Source organism: Artemia franciscana, unplaced genomic scaffold (genome assembly GCF_032884065.1).
Source record: "Artemia franciscana unplaced genomic scaffold, ASM3288406v1 Scaffold_961, whole genome shotgun sequence".
Lineage (NCBI taxonomy): Eukaryota > Metazoa > Arthropoda > Branchiopoda > Anostraca > Artemiidae > Artemia > Artemia franciscana.
In genome coordinates, this window is record NW_027069061.1 from 11,208 (window position 1) to 31,152 (window position 19,945).

The 19,945-nt window shown below is 34.8% G+C and overlaps 1 long non-coding RNA gene across 2 annotated transcripts in view; it reads right to left on the bottom strand.

The window, feature by feature from the left end:
- Nucleotides 1–552: 552 nt before the first annotated feature.
- LOC136043768 (uncharacterized) overlaps nucleotides 553–19,945 on the bottom strand; it is a 40,500-nt gene continuing 21,107 nt past the window's right edge. For both annotated transcript variants that reach the window (XR_010621713.1, XR_010621714.1), the window contains 2 exons: nucleotides 18,996–19,141; nucleotides 553–645 (listed from right to left, as the gene is read on the bottom strand). This is a non-coding gene — a long non-coding RNA (uncharacterized LOC136043768). The remainder of the gene's footprint in view (nucleotides 646–18,995; nucleotides 19,142–19,945) is intronic.

The window sequence follows — 19,945 nt, forward strand, 5'->3', positions numbered from 1 at the left end:
CTATTTTTCCTCTTTAAAAAGTAATAATCAATTTTAAATAATGATTATAAATTCCATTCATGGGTCATCAGATTTCTTACATTTTTTTAGCAATTGATTGGTGAAAAGAAAAGAATCTTTTCTTAAAATGAAGTCTAAGACATGGTAGTTTAAATAGTAAAGTTCATGAATTTGAAATATAATGTTAAAAATTTAAAAATTTTTAATACTCTTTAGTTTTATTTTAGATTACGTATGAATTTATCTCTCTGGACGAAATAAAACAAAGGTTTGAAAAATACATCGAAATGTCACAGAACTACACCGCCATCGATAGATATCGCAGATACCATGATGTGACCGTACATTTTCGACCTATATATCATAAGATTTTCACTTATGAGAAAATAGTTGTTTTGGATGTTGATTTTGAGTTCCGATCACCACTTGATGAATTATATCGTCACTTGAAGCAAATGAGTCCGAATCAGATAATTGCAGTATCTTATGATCAGACACCGTATTACAGGGCAGCTTTTAGAAAATACAGGACAAAAAACCTACTTACAAGTATTGGTAATCCGTCTCCTGGCCATCAAGTAAGTATGAATAATCGTGTTATTTAGCTTCTCCATTGGTTTCCCAAGATTCAAAATTGTTTGCAACCTTAAACAATAAAGGTTTAAATATTTAAGGTTTTTCAAATCGATGAAAAAAAAAAATGCTGGGTTAGTGAAACGTAGTGAAATAATTTTTACATTCTGTCAGAAAAAATTATTGTTTTTAAATATATTCCTAGCATCTTTTATGTATATATATATATATAAATATATATATATATATATATATATATATATATATATATATATATATATATATATATATATATATATATATATATATATATCTATTAAAACTGCTTTCAATGGTCAGAGAACTTGGGATCTTAAGAATTGGAACAGGGTGGCTCGCTTCAAAAAATTTTCATTCTAAATCAAGCCTAACGCTTATACTGATATTGAATGTTACATGTCTCTGCTTCTATCTTAGATTTATTTATCAGATCTGTAAAGCTATTCATAAGACCACATTTGTAGAAACACTATCAATCTTATATCTTAGCCTCATATTTCCACTATTACACCATCTATCAATAACGCTATGCAGGTTTATGGTAAAATCACGATGAAAAAAGAAAATGTCTGATCAATGTGCTATTTTGTTTCTTAGCCAAGTTTTTCCTCTTTTGAAGGTACAATTACCTCGTTACCGGTGCTGCATTGTGTGATAATGTTATGCGGATGTGCAAGAAAGACAATATTTTAGGAAAAATATGAGCATCGCAATGGTGTTTCTGCAAACTTTTCCATAGTGTTTCAGGCCTTCTTTATGGGTTAGCCTTTATATGTCTATCTGGTGAAATCACAAAAGCTTCTATATTGTCAATTATTTGGTCAGAAGGATTTACAAGCCAATCGAAAGGAAGAAACAATTACTGAACAGTATCGCACTGAAAAGTCTTGAATCGTATCAGAATAACTTGTTTTTAACAAACATTCGTATTAGTTGTTTGTTAGTTTCTATCAATTTTTTTGGAAAGGAAAAACTGAGTTTAAAATGCTGATAAAATGCTGAGTTTGAATGCAGAGTTTATGTATTACTACTAAAACAGAACTTTACTAGTCCAAAATAATTGTTTCTATGGGAAGAATAAAGACTGACCGTGTGTAATGTTCCTTCTGTGAATGGAATGGCACATTAATTCGATTTGTTTTCCTTTTAGCTATTTTTGGGGCTATTATTTCTAGGCCTAGCTTGGTCACAGCCTTAGTTACGTTATTACATTTTTTTAAAATCAATTTTATTATCCTAGTGCTCGACTTTGAGTTAGTTAAAATGGTCTTTAACATGGCTTACAGCAAAAACAAGGTCCAAGCTATTTGAAATAGTTGCCGAAGCAGTAAAATGAGCTTATATGTGTTATTATGAATATAAAAGGTTACTGCTAAATAGAAGGATGTGATTTCAGTCAATAAGGATTTTGCTTTTGCTGTGGTTGTGCATTCTGCAAAGCTTTTAATAATCTCGAAAACTTCCACGATTTTAGGGATCTCTACCACAAGCTGTAATAAGGAATCGTGCCTTTTGATCCAACACTTTTGATACAATCCAAGTAGCTGTGATTTTCTTACCATGAATATTACATAATTATGCATTACAGCAACACAAGATAAGCAACTATTTCTTTTGTCAATTCAAATTTTTTTTTAACACTCAGGAAAAGGGGAAATTTTCGGTAGAGAAAGATGAAGAGTTTGGTTGAAGCATAAAAAGCACATGACATTCTTTGCTACTTTTTAAATTTCTTTTACGACTCAGCAGTGATCTGAAACTATCATAGTACATCTTTCAGCAACACAATTTTCTAAGCCTAGCCTTAAAAATAAAAGAAAATCATAAAATAAAATTTTTATGAATTCCCTTTTTTATGATTAGTTTGAAGGTTCCAATGTTGTCTAGGTAAAATATATCATGTAGGTTTGACAAACCAAACAAATTTATTTTTTGTGCGATTTCAATTTCAGCAAACGACAAAACTTAGTTTCTGACTTTTGTGGCATATATGTTGTTTTATCATTAGCCACACTAGAGAACTTGGAAAAATGAATTGAATTCTTGAACGAATTTTGGACTAACTTTTAATTTATTCCTTCTGCTTTGTTTTGTTTATAAAAGTAAATTTGCAACTGAGCTTTCAAAAGGTTGTATTAAAGTTATGATGCCAATATTTAAATTGTACCTTAAAAGTTTTCGGGGATTCGCTTCGTTTGTCATGGGGTCCTTCTCTATTAATTTTTCACTATTGTAGTAGTTCCTTATAATAACAATGAAAAACTATGTTACCTAGCTTCCCTTAGCCACTCGTAGGAGGGAGGGGGGCAATGAACTCTTAATTTGCTCATATTTGCAACCATTTTTTTTTAATATTCAAAGCTGACGAGAAGCAATGTATCCTTTAAAACATTTTATTCTCAAAACGCATTACGAACTGAAAATTTCTAATTGATTAATAGTAATGTTCAGTATATTGGCACATAGATTCTGCAAAATGTGGATATTATTATCCTTCAATATAAGAAAATGGTCAAAGATTTTATGAAAAATTAATATTTAATATTCAAAGAACGTTTGGAACTATTGAGATGACGTTATTGAAGAATGGGTATAAAGAGGGAATAAATTTTAAACAATTAACTTATCCATAGATTATTTTAAACTTGAACCTTCAATTGAAAGTAGAGCTTAATATATAAATCTAAAGAGTATACAAACACAGCCTTTGAAAGCTATCTCAAGCTGGCCCTTGAGGTAAATCTTATCTACATTTTTTTTAATTATCCCTCCATAATTCCCCCTCCTCAAAAAACAATACTGTTATGCACCTGTGTCAACCGCTAATAGCTTACCTAACCTTTCTCACGGTCTGATTTCACAAGGGAGTACATGCTGGGAGAAGAGATTGAACCACTAGAAAAATTATATAAACAAGTGATTGTAAATATTTTGTGGATTGCTTCATTCAAATTTTTTTTTCTTCTGGATTCACTTCCGAACAAAAAGCCCTATTCGTGTTTTCATTTCTGAGTTTTGTTTCCAGGTTCACTTTTAAACACCAATTCCTTTCAAATCTTCTTTTATGATTTCTGTCTCCAACTTCTCTTCCGAACAGAGATTTTTTCAGGTCTTACTTTTCTGATATTTTTTTCTTATTTTACTTCCAAACTGGAATTGCTTTCTTTTCTCTAATTTCTGTTTCCAGTTTTATTATCAAGCTAAAGTCCCTATATTTTCGTTCCAATTTCTGTCGCTGGGTTAACTACAAAACATTAATAATTTTTTGCTTTTCAGTTTCTAACTGATTTCTGTTTCCGAGTTCTCTTCCAAAGAAAAACTCCATCTTGTCTTACAGTTTTGAGTTCTATTTTCGGATAAAGCTGCAATTACAGACCTCCTAAATCAAGCCTTTAAATTCTACATTGTACTGGTGGACGCCAAGAAAACCAAAAGCATTCGGAAAAGCTGGATCTCCATAGACTTACTTTTGTTCCGTAACATACCAGGTCAATAAACATGCATACTTCTGAAAGGGAAGATCCAGAGAAGCCCCTCATGATGAACCAAACTTTCTTAAGGTTGTTTCTAGAACGCTTCTAGCAATTAGTGGCTCAGTCAACAAAAGCCGTTGTGACAAACAAGCAGAAAGCATTGGGAGAAGCTTTAATGGCAGAGTTGAAGCTGAACAAGCTGACCCAGGGTAGTGAGAAAGTACCTTCACTCTCACTTAGTCTGGAGCCATGACTCTATATACGGCCCCACTGAGAGAAGGTGATGACGTGGAGCCCTATATGGAATCTTTCACAAGAACTGCAACTGCCTGCAATTAACCTCAAGCCACTTGGGCCTTCCGGCTAGCAATCAACCTATCCACTAAGATTCCAAATGCCTAAACTGCAAGTTTGAAAAGGTCAAAACATCGATTCTCAAGATCTTCCTTTTCAGTACCTAGACTTTTTTAAGACGATTTAGACATGTTAGCAAGTACTCAGGTAAGTCATATACCAAAAATGGTACTACCTGAATACCAAAGCAAAAACTTGCCCTGTTTTAAGAAGGTGGGGTAGCAAAGAATGGCAAAACCAAACTTGTCTAGCCAATTAAATCAGGTTTTAGAAAAAATTGTTATTGAAAATTTCATTACAACTTCAAACTCATAATTTAGGGTTTTTGTAGGACAGAGTGGTTCAACAACCTTAAGAAAATGCACCAGAAAGGCCTTTAACTGAGACAGGTCTCTTTGCCCATTGATGAAGGAGGTAGCTTGAAAAAAGGGAACTATCACAAAGTCTCGATAGATTCCTGATATGGAAGATATATCACACAAGTCGTCACCAAAACGTTGTTATTACCACCCTAATTCAATGTCACATACAACAGGGGAATGTAGGAGAGGCAAACGCCAAACCCAAGAGGCACAAAGGGAAGAGGTTATTTTCAACTAATTTGGTGAAGCAACTTTTAGCCTCCAGGCCTGGATATGTCGTGAGGGCTCACTAAAATGGGCAAATGCTACCTTTGATGATCGACTCAGGATGTAAATTCATCATTGTAAGCCCAGAACGGGTTAAATGAGTTTTCCTTACCTTTGAGAAATTTTTTAATTGCGTTACGGCAAAAGGCTTTAAAATTGAATGAACCGTCAGTTTTCTGACATTACAGCTCATGGATTGCACAGGAAGACTCCCTGGAGAAATAATAGAATCAAAGATGTGTCCAAGATTCGAAGATTATGTACTTCCATTTAACGTCAAGGATCTACCCGAAGTGGAAAAATGATCTTAGGCTAGACAAAAATCATCAAGAGATCATAGTGGTACCTGTTCATAACCAGAGGTTCGAAAGCACCTATGTAGTTGTGCATGATTCTCAGTCCTGCGACTTGTCATTTGTGATAATACTCCAAGATGTTTTAAAATCAAGAGAAATTATCCCAAGAATACAGGTCACTACCTTGCCTCATTTGTCTTCCAACAAGCAGTTGGAGACCCCCCCCCCCAAATAGACAAATATTAGACACAGAAGCCCAAGCTGAAAATAAGGATTCTGATTAGGAATTAGAAAATAATATAGCAACTTCCAGTGAAAGTCAGACAACCTTAACGGGGGCACTTTCCAAGCAGAATTTAACAGAATATATTACGTTATTTGGTTTTATTATCTTAGTAGAAAAAAGAGGTAGCTTATTTTTCCCAGTGAGTAGATATCATTTCTTATCAGGATAAGTTATTACAACGTGGGGAGTGGTCATTTAGGCAAGGTTTGAACCACTGACTGCATTCTACGTCATTTTTGGTGGCCAATAGGCTATATATGATGCGCTGGATGCTTGATACTGAAATTTTTTTCTTGAAGAGACAGAGACAATCTTTCAAGGTGATGGCTATTGCCTCTCACAAGGTTAGCCATGCCAAAATTTTTGGCTTTGTTACTACAACGAAATGTCATCCATTTAGTTAGTAGCGGACTTTTGATAGGGCAAACACCTTTGCAAAACATTTTTGTCAATTGTTCCATATGAGCTTCTCTTTAAAGTAATCTTCACAACAGTTAACAAATTGAATGCTCCACATTACTGAAGGACTGGTACCGTGTGGATCGAATCGCTAGATTGTAGTCGTCTGTTTGAAAGAAAAAAGTCTTATAGAAGTAATAATGATACAAAACTGGGCATGATGAGTGTCTGTATTTTAGTTCTTCCAGCAAGACTTGGTGTTTAGGCCCCTATGGTAAAATGTCAGTGACCTGTTTCCTGATTATTGCACTAAGTTTTATCTTGAACCCGACATACCATTCGATGAACCAAGAATAATAATTGATCATTCCAAGAAAGGTTATCAGTGTTTTATTTTTTTTTCTGTGTGCTGAAATGCTTGAATCGCTTGTATTTTTTTTCAGTGTTGTTCAAATGACATGAAAACTTGTGGAGAAATTATAAAAACAAACTGTTTCTTCCTTGCCATTATGGCTCGAGAAAAAAATCTCAAACCAAAGATATACCCTGCCATAAATTCCCATTTAAACAGGCTAAGATATTTACAAATAAATTGGCACAAACTAATAAGCCTTTTTGAGATATTTGCAATTAGATAAAAATTTTAGACAATTTATCTCAAAGAATAAAAATTTATTTAAAAAGTTTTTTTTTATAATTTGTTTTGTACATCCGTTTATCCATCTATTCTATTTGTTTTTAAGTTTAGTAGAATCCAATGCAAAAAAATACAAGTAATAATTTGTTCTAGAAAATTTACTTAAATTATATGTATTTTCAATTCTATAATTATTATATACATTCAAATGGCTATTGAAAAAAACCAATTATTTCCTAAAATACCGCTTACTTTTTACCAAAAACAAAGTTAGTAAGTAGTATGGTGCTAGTGGTACTACCCTGCCCTATCCTATATTTTAAATTTTATTAAACAATAAAAAAAAAATTCTAAACTGTTATTACTAACATTTAATTGTTTTCCTTTAAGTTTTTTTATTAACAACTAGTATAGCCTTAATAGGACTCGAATTAACCTCAAAACGAAATTTCAACCAAAATCGTTAATAACTTATTATCCTTAAAATTTTATCTCTTTTTCTTAATTTATTAGTAGAATACATTATATGAAACTGAAGACTATATTGCCCCCATCTTCAAAATAAATGTACAAATAATGTTTCTGGCATAGTATATCATCACTAGCACAAACACTTTTATTAATAATTGCTCAACTCTACCTCTGTAATTTCTGCATCTTGCCCTGTAATCAATAAGGTTATAAGCATTAACGAGAACAAAATCGAATGTTTGGCTGAGCATTGTAACTAGTATTTTACATAGGCAATGATTCAACTGATAAATAATTTATTTTTCAGAATAAATAATAAAATAGATCATATTCCGAATATTCTATTCAAAATACAAATACTTAAAAATTAGTACAATCAAGAGAATTACTTTTGAAAATGGCTAACATGACTAATGACTAAAATGAAGATCATAACGATTTTGATGAGCATTTTTACTCATACAAATGCACAGGACATCGTAGACCATGGAGTAATATTCAAGAATGAAAATTCACTTTTAACCAGCCACAATGCATGGAAAATATTTTTGTAACTAGACCATAGACCATACGAAATATTATTCCAACAAGTAATAAGACAAGTAATAAAGGAATCAATTTTCGAATTCCTAAGATCAGACAAGGGATTGCAATCAAGTAAGGATGCAAATAAAGAAAAAAAGGATATCCCGCTTCCTACCATTCCCAAACTCAAATCAAGAAATTTAATAAATGATTTCGATAAGAAAATAGATGAATTTGACAGAGCCATAGGGTTAAAAAAAGAACGACGAAAGCGATCAATAAATGAAAACCAAAGCTATTCAATAAATCATTTAAAAACCCCTGGCACAAAAAAAAACAACTAAAACCCCCTCAAAAGAAAAAAAGCTGTATGATGGAAATTGCGCACTATTAAATGAAATACCAAATATATGGAAATTTTTCAAGGGATTGTGGAGCAAACAGATATTATTCAGTATATTCGATGAAAAACAAAAAACGAGGTAAAAGGCCCATCTAGGACAAAACCGACTGACATCAAGCCGACCCAGATAAAACCTATCATAAATATTTCTCAAAACCCATCAGAAACCGTGCCAACCGAAATTCAACCAGCTCAAATCGAATCAAACATTGTAACACAGAGATAAAAAATTCCAGGTATAGTAAAAGGTACCGAAGGTATAGACGTAACGTCAAATTCTACTAAAAATACTAGTAGACGGATACACAGATTTAAATGCCAATACTTTTGTAGAAAGGTAAATGCTACAACAAGAAAAGAGAGCAATAATACAATCTCCCCAAACCTCAATGTTACACACAATAATAATATAGAAACAACCACTGTGAAAGCGTCAGAAATCTCAAAATATATCTCGAAGAAATATTTGACCACGCCTACCTTCTGGGAATTCCAAACTCCAAACGAAACAATACATCAAAAACTAAATATACAACCTCAACAAACATGGAAGACGCCTACCCCACAACAATACCACGTACTGACCCACAACCAATGGAATTGGTTGTGATTGATTCCGGTGTGATTCAGAGTTCAAGGTGTGAGGACCTATATTTGGATTGAACCTATCACTAATATTTGGTACAGGATTATCGTCTCTACCTGACATATAGCCAATATTTTCATAATAATTAATTCAGTGTCCAAAGAATTATAAATAAGCGGATTATTTTCAGACTTGAGTGAAAATTCCCCTGGGAACAGTGATTTCTCTTATCAATTTTTTCATGAACTATATATGATATAGGTCAGGATTAAGCAGTTGCGAAAATAATTATCATGTCCGATATTATAGACGATTGCGTTACGATAAAGGTGAGAGGAGAAAAGTAAGCAGAAGGGTGGGGGAGAGCTGTTTGCAAGAGCCGTGGTACCCGCCGGGCTTGTCCCTTAAATTGCGGGGACAAGCTAGGCAGCCTCCAACGCTTCCCTTACTTCTCTCGCAAGCGAACCTTCAATCTAGAGAAAATGGGAATTGGCAATTGGTGCGAAAATGAACTTTTCTACAAACCTATCCTGTGCTTTGTACAGAAAAATCTTTCTAAAGGAGTTTCGCCCGATACGATAAAAGAGTACTTGGCTGATTTCTTCGAGTCTTCTTCTCTTGGTGAGACCCGTAAATTGCTTTTTTTAAATCTTTTTCCGAATGAAGTCCCATCGAAGCACGTAGGAGCCTATGCTGCATTAAACTGTGCTTCGGACATTATTTCTTCGCTTGTAAAGTGCGATTCCCAGAACATAAAGCTTCCGGACTTTGTTATCAAATGTCCCAGCGAAGTGCCAATAATCCCTGTCGATGCCTTCAGTACCCTCAGTGCCAAGGTGAATTCTTGCCTTGAACAGCTGCGTGATATTGATTCCAAGGTTACAGAGGGACAGTCTAAGCTTGTAGCCCCTACTCAAAATACGAAAAAACCGTCCTACGCTGTCGTTGTAAGAAACCCACCCCCGGAACTCAGCAACCCTATCCTTCGCATGAAGAAGCTCGAAACGCTGGATGGTCACGACGGAATCATAAGTCTAAAATCTAAGCCACATAGCAAAAGCTGGGTTGTGATGGTACGCGATAAGCGCTCAGCCGACTCGCTTGCTGAAGCTGTTACTAGCTCCATCCCTAACGTTGGAGCCAGAGTGATTGATAAAAAGCCTTTAGCTGTGGTCCGGGATATACCCCATAATTATTCAAGTGCTGATTTGGAGGCCTCAGTGGAAGGACTTATTAGTGCTAGTCAAATCGGCGACTCTCGTACTTTTCGCCTCGAATTTGTCGACAAAACCGCTCTGAATGCGGTTCTGGAGTCGGGAATCCGTATTGGATATGAGATTTTTCGCGCTAAGCCCTTTCAATCCATTTCGCGTCGATGCTTTCGCTGTCAAAGTACTTATCACCTGATTGGAGCTTTTCCCAGCTCACCAGCACATCCCAAGTGTTCCAGATATTCTGGCCCTTATGTGAATTCCAAGGAAAACCCTTGCCAAGCCTCACCAAAATGTGCAAATTGCACTATGGAACACGTAAGTTTTAGCCTGAAATGCAAAGTTCTCCGATCGGCTCTCAACAACGCTAATAAATGAATGCTCAAACTCCGTTTAGCTTTGTTTCCCTTAATATTAATGGTACAAAAGACAAGGATCTACTGATAAGTGAGCTACTTAAAAATGATATTGTGTTTCTACAGGAGCACCTTCTCTCTAAAGTGGATGTTGATAGCCTAAAGCGTTCTCGGACCCATTATACCTTCTTGAGAGCCGCCCAAAAAACCCGTGGAAGACCATCAGGAGGTCTGGCCATCTATTTCAGACACAAGACTCAGCCAATATTATTGCAAAGCGACGCTAATATCTTAGCGATAAAATGTGGTGATACCGCATTTATAAACATTTATTTCCCCTGTAATAAAAAGACTGTGCAGTCATTGTCTATTCACAAGCATGTAATCGCCTACGAACACTACTTAGCGACCTTTCAAAACAAAATACCAAATGGATTCTCGCCGGTGACATGAACACTGACTTATTATCTAATTCCGACCGATCTGAAATCTTTCTCGATTCACTACCTGGAGGATTCCATCTTGCTGATAAAGATCTTCTATTTACTTATATTCACAATCGTGGTGGTCTTACTTCCAACCTTGATCATGTAATTGTGTCAGATTCAACTCTACTTTCATCAATAGTTCATGTGGAAGACTCTAAAATCGACGACGATCATTTACCAATCACGTGCCAACTATCTTGCTCCATGGAGACCTCTGTGCAACGTAACTCTCCCAAGTGGTTCTCAAAGTTAAATTGGGAAAATACCAATGTTCCACTTTATGTATTGGCATTGTCCCAGTTATTATCATCTATTAAAGTGCCTTTCCACTTATTGCAAACATCTGTATCTACAACTTCAACGCAGATAGATATCAACTCGTATTATCAGCAAATAGTGTTCTGTCTAAAGTCTGCCGCTAAAACGGCTGTACCCTCCGACTGCGTGCGAACGGGTACTCGCAATTCCTTTTGGAAAGTTGATCCTAAAGTGAAGATAGCTAAACAAAAAGCTAAGTTCTGCTTCCGTATGTGGATAGCATGTAATCGTCCTTCTTCTGGTTCAGTATATCAAATAAAACAGAAAACCAAACGAGAGTACAAATATTCCCTGTGTAGAGCGAGACTGAATGCCTGGGATGGTCCTTGTGACAAGAAATCCTGGGATCGTGTTATAAACAGTGTTAAGTGTTCACCTCCAATTAATTCGTCTCTTCGGCTATGTGACTTCGTTTCTCATTATAAAAATATTTTGCTTTCGTTTAATATTAATCTCCAAAATCATTTTACAAAGCTTGTAAACTCAATCCTCCCAATTCGTAACAACCAATCTCAAGTGTTGTCGGTGGAATCTGGTGTTATACTCCAAGCTCTTATGCAAGTGAATAAGTCTGAGTCTCTCGATAGTGATTGTCTTTGCTTCAAGTTTTTTGCTTATGATTGTCCTGAACTGCTGAAGCATTTGCAATTATTGTTTCAGATGTGTTTGGCACAGTCCTTTGTGCCAGATAGTTTTTTGTCCGGTTGTATATCTCCCATAGTCAAGAGGGGTAAGGACCCCAGTGCTTGCTCTAATTATCGTCCTATCACTGTGTCTTGTTTTGTTAGTAAGCTATTTGAATATGTACTGCTACCGGCCATTAACTCCAAGTGCAATTTTACACACTTCCAGCTTGGTTTTAGAAAAGGTATGGGCTGTTTTCAAGCTCACCATATTGTGGGTCGGCTAATGAAACAAGCTGTTGCTCAAAAAAGTCCCCTGTATTGTTTGACTGTTGACATATCTAGTGCTTTTGATAATGTAATTCATTCAAATGCTTTGTTTTCTCTAGCAGCCTCGGGTGTTAACCTTTCTATTGTTTCCGGGCTTAAGTATTGGTATGCTAATTCTTCAGTTAGGGTGAAGTGGAATGGTACGGTAGGGGAGTATATTCCTGTTAAAAAAGGCGTTAGGCAAGGTGCCGTGTTATCCCCGAGCATTTTTAAATGTGTTTTAGCTTAGTGTCTCCAACATCTTCAACTGTCAATTTTTTACAATGATAATTTAGGCATTAGTCTCGTTGCATATGCTGATGATGTTCTGCTTCTTAGCCGGACAAAAAATAGTCTAATTACCAACTTCTACCGGCTTTCAGCCGCACTATCCACAGTAGGCCTTTCAGTTAATGCCTCCAAATGTGAGTTTTTGTGTTTTAGGAGTCCTCCACCAGCATCACCTCTTTGCTTGGGTTCTTCAACTATACCATGTTCAGCAAGTATTAAATGGTTGGGTCTCTCTTTTGCCACGTCATTTTCGTCTACTTGCTCCGCTATTACGTCCAGCTTGCTGAAAAGTATGCGGGTTGGATACGCGAAAATTTCACCAAATCGTAGTCGGTATGCCGTCTTTATTCTAGTTTTTGTGCCCCTGCTGTTTTTTATCTTTCTGGTTTTGCTTTCCTCCTTCGAAAGAAGGATACAAAGAAAATACGCTCAGGATATTTTAAGTATTGCAAGTATTTGCTGCGTCTGCCTCGGTGGTATCAGAATCATACAGTCGTCTCTAAATTTGACATCGTTGATGCGCCCTCGCGACTGAAACATTTATCTAAAGATATATGTTTTAAAACTCGGCAAATGGTCAGTGTTTTTGACCCTCTTTGGCCATTTTTTGATTGGAGGTAATTTATTTATGTTGTATGTCGTTATGCTGCTATGTTATTTATGTTCTTATGTTTTTTGTCTTGTTTTTTCTTTTTTGTGTGTGTTACTCCACAGTTTAATGTACTTTGTGGGTTATAAATAAATTATTATTATACTTAGAACGGATGTTCTAATAACAGTAGGGTAGCCAGTAAGTTCCACTAGATGGGTATGGACATCCTCAAAGAAAAGAAAGAATACAAGTCAATGTGACAGTCCCTATTATTGACACTAACTATAGTAGAAGGTAAATCATGGATGGAGACGAAAATTATCCAAATGATAAATTTGGAAATGAGTGTTGGACAATTGACGGTAAAATAACCTGCACGACTGGTAATGGCTGAGGAACCGGCAAAGAATGATTTCAAAGTTCTCCCAGATTTAATTTTAGAAAACGTATTAAAAATATCTACTTACAAAGCCTTCCTATTACAATACAGGCAAATGTTGGAAGCGTTATTCGAACTATTTAATACAGAAATACAAAAACTTAAAGAAAGCACAACGCGAATATTTGAGGTTTTTTGCAGAAGTAAATATCGAAGGTCAACAAGCCTAATTCCAATCATTCGTGAACATAGTTTTGGCAAACTCACTTATTCGGTTTGCCCACTGAAGAAGATTTAAATATACTATAAGAGAAAATGTGAAAAAACTAAAACACAGCCATGAATACCACGCTACATGAGCAAAAATTACAAGCAAGTAAAGCCAGCTATCAAAAAGACAAAATTGAGACAAATTCCAAAAAAAAAATTCAAAACTGTCCAAACCCTGAATTATTCAAAAAAGGAAATTGATAGTTATTTTTGATTTAAGCTTAACGATGATTTCAGTTGATATAGGTGAAATGTCATTGTTAAGCTTAGCTACTGATGTCAGCAAGTTATTGTTCGCATTATTTGAACTAACGAGAGGAACCGTGTCTTACGACTTAGTAGACCCCTCAAGCTTGGAAAATATTCTAGATGAAATAAGAAACCACTTAACATTTTTCTTCATTTGCCAGTAGAACTAAGGGTTGCTAACTTATTTCTATATTATACCAAACTGAAGGTGCATATCACCAAAATTAATGAAAAACTTTCGCAGTAGTAACAATTCCTCTATTCAATCAACAGTCCATGTACGATTTATATAAAATATCTACCTTTTTCGTTTACATTAAAGAAACTAACTCCTTCATGAGCATCCTACCAGAAGCAGAATAAATGCTCATTGATCTGGACAGAAGAAAATACGCACTAGCAGACGTCCGAGAATTAAAAGAATACGTCCCATACAAAAATCTAGTTTACTAACTGACACTACCCATCTGAGAACTATCCTAAAAGCGATCAAACGAACAACATGATAAGAAAAAAAAATAGCTTTTACTGCTTTCTTGACTTCAGCAGAATTCATGACGAACTTCACAAGCAAATGTTAATTATATGCCGAATGTATGTTCCTTAAACGTTAGAATACGTCAAATAAATCTTGAAATTATCTCCCTTTAATTTAAACCTGCATCCAGCGAATGTAAAAATAACACGATACCTGATTAGGAACACAATTGCAAAATCGTGAAATCCTGGCTCATGGGAAACCCAATTGCGAAACCGTGAGATTCTGGTTTGGAGATCTGATTAGAGGAAAGTCAAACAGTCCAAAACAAGTTGATATATACGGAAAGGAGCGTCTTTTTTTAAGTCAGTCAATTCCCAGACTCAGCTAGTGAATAGCTCCTTTACAGAGACAATATTATGCTTATAAGACTGAGTTTATGTGTTCCAATACAGTTTGTTGAAGTGCATATACAAGACAATTAGTATGTAAGTAAATTTTGTTTATGAATCCAGACACCAGGTATAATTCCCTTATGGAATCTATGAGAAAAAGTAAGACTCATCCACCCCTAAACTGATTATATTACCAATAATGTTGAGCATTATTAACAGTTTCCCTCAGTTCTAATCCCTCACTTTTTTTACTCCTATGAGGTCGTCTTAAGTTGAATCTCCCATATGTTATATCGACAATAAGCACCCTGTAACATAAATCATTTCAATAACCCCTCCCTTTAACATTTGGCACGGCTTGTATGATGTGTCCAAAGTATTTTATTTTTCTATAACCAAACCTACCCTTTCTGAGTTTGATTCTCAGGTTTGTTTTTTTAGAAGTTTTAAAACTTCGCTCAAGTGTATTTGATACTCTGCTAACGTATCACTGAAAACGATTATGTCATTCAAGTATACTTGAGCTTTACCGTTTTCTTTCAAGACTTCATAAATCATCTGATGGAAAATGGTGGGTGCATCTTCCAGCCCAAATAAAATTAATAGCAATTTTTAATGGTCAAATGGAGTCCAGAATGCATTTTCATTGACCAAACAACTTGCCATCTTGACTTTTTTTTTGGGTAGTCTATCAGTTTCCCAGTTTTAATCAAGTTGTGGTATGGGATACGTGTCAATTTTCTTATTTGGAATCCTTTTGTCTATAGTCAATACAAACCTCCATTTGCCATACATTTTTCTACAAGAACTACAACGGAAGACCATTAACTATTGGAAGGTTCAATAATGCCATCTAGTAATGTTTTTTTCATCTCTTATTTTATCACTTCCCTCTGACACTATAGTAGAGAATACGAAGTAACACTCCAGTGTGAATTTCATGTCTCACATTAGTAGTCCTGAGACTCACTGACAAAACTTCTGTTTGGGCCACAATTTTATTTTGGTTTTTATCCCTCGTTTCGTGTGGCAAGACAGGATTATTTTCAGTCGTCACCTTATATTTCTTTTCATCAGCGGTTTTAATGGCAAGTCTGTTTTTTCTTTTTATTCATCCACCGTTCCAACAAAAAGCTCATTGCTATATTTCTCATCTGTCTCCTCAAACATCCTTAGAAAGTTGATGTGATCGATTCTGATCTTTCTTTTTCCTGGAGGTTCCAAGCTCTATTCTGTGGTTTACCTAAGAGATAGTGTGTAACACATTGAATGGTCCTTGCCAATCGATATTATTCTAATTACTTCCTTTGGGCGATAAGAGTAGCACTTATTCACTGATGGACAAGGTACTTGGCTTCGTTGCTTGGTCATAGTAATGTTGTATTTTTCGTCTTCAGCTGCTGTCGTTTCTATGGCAAAATCACAGATCTTGGATAATTGCACGTGTATCTGTTGAATATATTCTGAGATGTATTGGATCGTCCCTGTCTCATCTTCTTATTATTCTTGTCTTAGCTTCAGGACTCCGGGATGATTCTGTCCATGAAGTACATAAAATGGGCTAAACCCAAGATATGGATAAATTGTTTTTGATGTGTGAAAAGCAAGAATGGTATTAACTTGTGCCAGTCGTTAGTTGATATCCATACATATTTATGAAGCATGGATATTAGAATCCTGTTGAACCTTTCATTTTGTCTATCCTGGTCTAGTTGGTATGGACTTGTCTTAATTGGCCTAACATTTAGTACCTCGTGTAACTTCTTTGAAAACAAAAGACCGGAATTGAGTTCACTGATCTTTCAACATTTCCCTGGGAATTCAATAGCGTCAGACAAAATTGGCAACTTCATCTTCAATAACAGGTAATTTTGTAGGCCGTAGTGTTATTGCTTCATAATTTTAGATCCATAATCGGTAGTAACTTGTGGCAGCCAATGATCTGTGGATATTTTAGGGGGGGGGGGGTACTTCTCTCTCCATGGCCATTCAAGAGAGTGATCTATTTATGGTAGGAGGAGGACTAAAGTGTACTATTTTGTTTGGGTTGTGCCTCGTGGTCATTGGGAAAGCTATGAATGCGTTGATGTAATCCCCGTGAAGCATCTAGTCCCACCAAAAACTTAAAACAGTTATATTGACCACAAATTAAACTACCAAGACCTGACTTCCGTAAGAAATCTCCGCCCCACGACCTGCAACTAAGGTAGGGATCACACCGATGAAGCTAAAGGGAAAACAATTTGAGGAGGATCTGTATGTAGGAAACAGCGTCAGTTCATTAGCAAAATTTTCTACTACTCTTTTCCACCTCTCCCTTTGCTAAGTATAGAAACAAATGGAATAGTTTTCAAGGATAACGATGACAACATGATAATAGTTACAGAGGGAACAAAGCGATGTAGTGGTATTCTCATCAATTTAATATACCCAAAACCTTTTAATCTCTTAAAACTACTAGAAAAGATAGGAATTTTTATGCAGAAATGTTGACCTCCAATGGTATACCTAGTCTTTTCCTTGGGCTGAAGTCAGACAGTAGTACGTTCCGTGTGGAGAGGATGATTTGGTAGCACTTGTATATACGTTCGTAAATATTTTGTTACTCAGATTCTGACTGCTGATTAAAAAAGATAGGAATAAAGATCTTTTAAAAATATAAATTTTGGAATTTGAGCTTTCTAACTTGTGTATGAAACAACAGATTTTTGGAAGGTTTTTCTTGTTTTTCTTCAGAACATACAGATATAATTCTGACCCTACAATTGCGAAAATGATGCCACCAATTCGAAAATACTTATCAGTATTAAACCTTATGATATTGTTAAAATGACAAGTGCTAAATGAAGTATATCTTTTTTTAGACATTTACTTGAAAGTAAAGTGAAATACAAAATCTTAAGATATACATTTTAGTAACTAAGAAGACCAAATAAACTGAAAATTTTAAATAAAACAATATGATAGTTCAACACAATGCTTAGGAGATTTTGAAAAAAAAAAAACTTTGAAATTTAGATTATCATTAAACCAAACAAGGAAATTTTTGATTTAAATCTAATCATCGTTTGAGGTTGAATATTCAAACTGAAAAGTAAAAAACTCATTAAGAACTTAGAACATTCATTTTAATGTATCAAGAGATGTTATTTACTTAATTTTTCTAGGGGTTCAATAAAATAGTTCAATATAAGGTTAGCAGATTCTGACAAAAACTTCCAAATCTACAAAGCCATGAACCAAACCAGGATAGATCCGTTAAGGATCCACAATTGGCTCCTCCAATGTAAATGCATTTATCGAGATGGAACTATCAGATATTCTTAAAGAGGAATGTTGAAGTAAATCCACAGTCTTAAACTCACAAATTTCAAACATCAAAATAGAAAGTTTTAGACAATATACCTCTACAAAACCCTAACAAACCTAAATAGGAATTAGTAGTAATTAATGAGAAAATATTTAAATTCAATAATTTCAGAAAAAAACATATTTACGTAAGACTAATCTAGCTAGTAAGGCCTAAATTAGCAAATTCGACATTCCAAACTGTAGCTTTCAGTCAATTCAAACATGAAATACCAAACCAAACATTCCATAGGACATCTTTAATACAATTTGAATGTAACTATCAATATTAAACATTCCGAGCTCCTAAGTGAGTGAAAGTAGAATTAAATTTATAGTTTTTTATAGTTTAGACAGTACTTGAAAGTAAAGATCAATATCAAGATCAATATCAATATCAAGATCAAGCATTTTAATAACACAAAAGACGGCATAGACTGAACACATTGAATGGTATAATAGGATAATTCACTTTAAAGGTTAGCAAATTATGGTGAAAAATATCTAAATTAAGATTATCACGAACCATACGAGGATGTATCCATTAAGTGCTCTATGAAATTGACACCTTTATTTTGAACGTATTTATTGAGGGCAAAACTTTTTCAAGGTGTTTAAAGGGTAACTCTTCATTAAAATCTATTTATTGTTTCAATTTTAAATATTAAGATGAAAAGTGAAGAGTGAAATTAAAATTTCAAATATGCATTTTAGTATATATTATAAACTTAATCATACTAGTTTTTCAATAAGATAATTCAACATATAGGTTATGAAATTCTGACAAAAAGCATATATGTGCAAAAATAGAGTGAGGAGATAAGAAAATCAGAAACAATAAAGTTCTATAAGGATGTTAAGGTGGCTTATTGGCAGGAATTCTGCCTTAAGCTATATATGCCATCTAAATATTTGACGTTTTGCATGCAGCTCAGGATTAATTGCCTGCCAATTAGCGAGAGATTTAAAATATATTCTAAAAACGATCATCCAATGAAGACAGATATACTTGCTCACTTTGAAGAGTTAAAAAAGATTATTTGGTGCACTGATTGAGCCAGTGGCAGGAGCTCTCCACGATGAGGGAAGGGATTTTTGGAAAAAATAAGTTGATATCGCCTCAGTTTATTTGTAGAATAGCGAGCCATCTGGAAATTTGTTAGCTGAAAAATAGAAGAAATAAATAAAAGTCCCAGCAAAAAGTAAAGGTAATGTTCCATTTAAGTTTGTTTTCGTGTGTTACGTGAATTTTCAATGACTGCATTTCCGGGGAGATATTTGTGAGTTTTTCTGCGGAAAGGGGATTTTCCGGGGCTATTTTCTGGGGGAGTGATCGCCAATAAACAGTGGCAACCAGGATTAATACAGCACACACCTATAAATAGCTAACATAGCTAAGAAAAATCCAAGCTATTAAACAAAAGACACGAAACCATACTATACTTCCCCTATTTAAACCATACTTAACTTCCACAATTACAAGTTTCTTACGTATGTCAATAAAATCTCAAATTATCAACATCAGAAATTATACGTTTCAGAAAATTCAAACCTTACTCTACCAGAAGAAAGATCGTGGATTCATGTTTATTTGTCCATTTATTTCGTGGTTGACTGCGTCGAATCATTTGTCCTAAAAGACCGGCAGAGAGAGAATTTGAACAAAAATTAAACAGTCCATTACCCTTTTTAAGTAACAGAAAAAGATTCAACGTCAATTTGCCTCCTTTTACGCCTAATTTTCCATAAATTCGTCCAATTAAAATTTTAAGACGGTCTTATCGTGCGATGTAGTCAGATAGTCTAATAACAACGTCTTAGGGGTTAGCACTACCTGTCCCCCACAACCTCTACTAAAAGGATTGTTTGAAGTTAAAAGTTTTGAAAATTGTCCATTTCTTACGTGTTATTTCATATAGGTAAGTATACAAACATTACTTGGGGCGGGGATACTATCCGAAAAGAAA